This window comes from Nicotiana sylvestris, chromosome 1 (genome assembly GCF_000393655.2).
Source record: "Nicotiana sylvestris chromosome 1, ASM39365v2, whole genome shotgun sequence".
Classification (NCBI taxonomy): Eukaryota; Viridiplantae; Streptophyta; class Magnoliopsida; order Solanales; family Solanaceae; genus Nicotiana; species Nicotiana sylvestris.
This window is the reverse complement of record NC_091057.1, coordinates 58,823,030-58,827,434: the sequence shown is the minus strand read 5'-3', so window position 1 is coordinate 58,827,434 and position 4,405 is coordinate 58,823,030.

The window sequence follows — 4,405 nt, the reverse complement described above, 5'->3', positions numbered from 1 at the left end:
CCCTTTTTCTCCGGGTAGGTGCCTGATTGCGAAAAGTTGAACTATATTACCTTGTTCTCTAGGTGGACACCTGATTGCCAAAACTTCAACTGTATTCCCTTGTTCTCCAGGTGGGCGCCTGATTACCAAAACTCAAACTGTATTCCTTTGTTCTCCAGGTGGGCGCCTGATTGCCAAAACATGAACTGTATTCCCTTGTTCTCCTGGTGGGCGCTTGATTGCCAAAACTCGAACTGTATTCCCTAGTTCTTCGGGTAGGCGCCTGATTGCCAAAACTCAAATTGTATTCCTGTGTTCTCCAGGTGGGCGCCTGATTGCCAAAATTTGAACTATATTCCCTTATTCTCTAGGCGGGCGCCTGATTGCCAAAACTTGAACTGTATTCCCTTGTTCTCCAGCTGGACGCCTGATTGCCAAAATTTAAACTATATTCCCTTATTCTCTAGGCGGGCGCCTGATTGCAAAAACTTGAACTGTATTCCCTTGTTCTCCAGCTGGACGCCTGATTGCCAAAACTCGAACAACATTCCCTTGTTCTTCGGGTAGGCACCTGATTTCCAAAATTCAAACTATATTCCCTTGTTCTCCATGTGGGCGCCTAATTTCCAGAACTGGAACTGTATTCCCTTGTTCTCCAGGTGGGCACCTGATTGCGAAAACTCAAACTATATTCCCTTGTTCTCCAAGTGGGCGCCTGATTGCCAAAACTCGAACTGTATTCCCTTGTTCTCCTGGTGGGTGCCTGATTTCCAAAACTTAAAGTGTATTTCCTTGGTCTCCGGGTAGGCACTTGAATGCCAAAAATCGAACTGTATTTCCTTGTTCTCCAAGTAGGCGCCTGATTGCAAAAACTTAAATTGTATTCCCTTTTTATTCAGGTGGGTGCTTGATTGCCAGAACATGAACTGCATTCCCTTGTTCTCGAGGTGGGCGCCTGAATTCCAAAACTTGAACTGTATTCCCTTGTTCTCCAGGTGGGCGTCTAATTGCCAAAGCTCGAACTGTATTACCTTGTTCTCCATATGGGTTCCTGATTACCAAAACTTTAACTGTATTCCCTTGTTCTATAAGTGGGCGCTTGATTTACCAAACTTGAACTGCATTCCCTTTTTCTCTAGGTAGGCGCCTGATTGCGAAAACTTGAACTATATTCCCTTATTCTCTAGGAGGGCGCCTGATTGCCAAAACATCAACTGTATTCTCTTGTTCTCCAAGTGGGTGCCTGATTGCCAAAACTCGAACTGTATTCCCCTGTTCTCCAGGTGGGCGCCTGATTCTTGTTCTCCAGGTGGGCGCCTGATTGCCAAATTCGAACTGTATTCCCTTATTCTCCAGGTTGGCGCCTGATTGCCGAAACTCGAACTGTATTCCCTTGTTCTCCAGGTGGGTGCCTGGTTGCCAAAACATTAACTGTATTTCCTTGTTCTCCAGGTGGGTGCGTGATTGCCAAAACATGAACTGTATTCCCTTATTCTCCGGGTAGGTGCCTGATTGCCAAAACTCAAACTGTATTTCCTTGTTCTCCAAGTGGGCGACTGATTGCCAAAACTTGAACTATATTCTCTTGTTCTCCAGGTGGGCGCCTGATTACCAAAACTCGAACTGTATTCCCTCGTTCTCCAGGTGGGCGCCTGATTGCCAAGACTTGAACTATATTCCATTGTTCTCTAGATGGGCGCCTGATTATGAAAACTTGAACTGTATCGCCTTGTTCTCTATGTGGGCACCTGATTGAAAAAACTTGAACTATATTCCTTTGTTCTCCAGGTGGGAGCCTGATTGCCAAAACTTGAATTGTATTCCCTTATTCTCCCACTATACTCCCTTGTTCTCCAGGTGGGCACCTTATTGCCAAAACTCGAACTGTGTTCCCTTGTTCTCCAGGTGGGTGCCTCATTGCGAAAACGTGTTCCCATGTTATCCAGGTATGCGCCTGATTGCCAAAACTTGAACTATATTCCCTTGTTCTCCATGTGGGCGCCTAATTTCTAGAACTGGAACTGTATTCCCTTGTTCTCCAGGTGGGCACCTGATTGCGAAAACTCAAACTATATTCCCTTGTTCTCCAACTGGGCGCCTGATTGCCAAAACTCGAACTGTATTCCCTTTTTCTCCTGGTGGGTGCCTGATTTCCAAAACTTAAAGTGTATTTCCTTGGTCTCCGGGTAGGCGCTTGAATGCCAAAAATCAAACTGTATTTCCTTGTTCTCCAAGTAGGCGCCTGATTGCAAAAACTTGAACTGTATTCCCTTTTTATTCAGGTGGGTGCTTGATTGCCAGAACATGAACTGCATTCCCTTGTTCTCGAGGTGGGCACCTGAATTCCAAAACTTGAACTGTATTCCCTTGTTCTCCAGGTGGGCGTCTGATTGCCAAAGCTCGAACTGTATTACCTTGTTCTCCATATGGTTTCCTGATTCCCAAAACTTTAACTGTATTCCCTTGTTCTATAAGTGGGCGCTTGATTGCCCAAACTCGAACTGCATTCCCTTTTTCTCTAGGTAGGCGCCTGATTGCGAAAACTTGAACTATATTCCCTTATTCTCTAGGAGGGCGCCTGATTGCCAAAACATCAACTGTATTCTCTTGTTCTCCAAGTGGGTGCCTGATTGCCAAAACTTGAACTGTATTCCCCTGTTCTCCAGGTGGGCGCCTGATTCTTGTTCTCCAGGTGAGCTCCTGATTGCCAAAACTCGAACTGTATTCCCTTATTCTCCAGGTTGGCGCCTGATTGCCGAAACTCGAACTGTATTCCCTTGTTCTCCTGGTGGGTGCCTGGTTGCCAAAACATTAACTGTATTTCCTTGTTCTCCAGGTGGGTGCGTGATTGCCAAACCATGAACTGTATTCCCTTATTCTCCGGGTAGGTGCCTGATTGCCAAAACTCGAACTGTATTTCCTTGTTCTCCAAGTGGGCGACTGATTGCCAAAACTTGAACTATATTCTCTTGTTCTCCAGGTGGGCGCCTGATTACCAAAACTCGAACTGTATTCCCTTGTTCTCCAGGTGGGCACCTGATTGCCAAGACTTGAACTATATTCCATTGTTCTCTAGGTGGGCGCCTGATTATGAAAACTTGAACTGTATCGCCTTGTTCTCTATGTGGGCACCTGATTGAAAAAACTTGAACTATATTCCTTTGTTCTCCAGGTGGGAGCCTGATTGCCAAAACTTGAACTGTATTCCCTTATTCTCCCACTATACTCCCTTGTTCTCCAGGTGGGCACCTTATTGCCAAAACTCGAACTGTGTTCCTTTGTTCTCCAGGTGGGCGCCTGATTGCCAAAACATGGACTGTATTCCCTTGTTCTTCAGATGGGCACCTTATTGCCAAAACCCGAACTGTATTCCCTTGTTCTCCAGGTGGGTGCCTGATTGCTAAAACATGAATTGTATTCCTTTGTTCTCCAAGTGGGCGCCATATTTCCAAAACTCAAATTGTATTCCCTTCTTCTCTAGGTGGGCACCTGATTGCCTAAACTTGAACTGTATTCCCTTGTCCACCAGGTGGGAACCTTATTGCCAAAACTCGAAGTATATTCCCTTGTTCTCCAGGTGGGCGCCCGATTGCCAAAACTTGAAGTATATTCCCTTGTTCTCCAGGTGGGCGCCTGATTGCCAAAACTTGAACTGTATTCCCTTGTTCTCTAGGTGGGTGCCTGATTGCCAAAACTTGAACTGTATTCCCTTGTTCTTCAGGTGGGCGTCTTATTGCGAAAACTTGAATTGTATTCCTTTGTCCTCCAGGTAGGTGCCTGATTACCAAAATTCGAACTGTATTCCCTTGTTCTCAAGGTGGGCACCTGATTGCCAAAACTTGAACTGTATTCCCTTGTTCTCCAGGTGGGCACCTTATTGCCAAAACTCGAACTATATTCCCTTGTTCACTAGTTGGGCTCCTGATTGCCAAAACTTAAACTGTATTCCCTTGTTCTCCAGGTGGGAACCATATTGCAAAAACTCAAACTGTATTCTATTATTCTCCAGGTGGGTGCCCGATTGCCAAAACTTGAACTGTATTCCCTTGTTCTCCAGGTGGGCGCTTGATTGCCAAAACTCGAACTGCATTCCCTTGTTCTTCGGGTACTCGCCTGATTGCCAAAACTCAAATTGTATTCCTGTGTTCTCCAGGTGGGCGCCTGATTGCCAAAACTTGAACTATATTCCCTTGTTCTCTAGGCGGGCGCCTGATTGCCAAAATTTGAACTGTTTTCCCTTGTTCTCCAGGTGGATGCCTGATTGCCAAAACTCGAACAGCATTCCCTTGTTCTTCGGGTAGGCACCTAATTTCAAAAACTCAAACTATATTCCCTTGTTCTCCATGTGGGTGCCTAATTGCCAGAACTGGAACTGTATTCCCTTGTTCTCCAGGTGGGCACCTGATTGCGAAAACTCAAACTATAT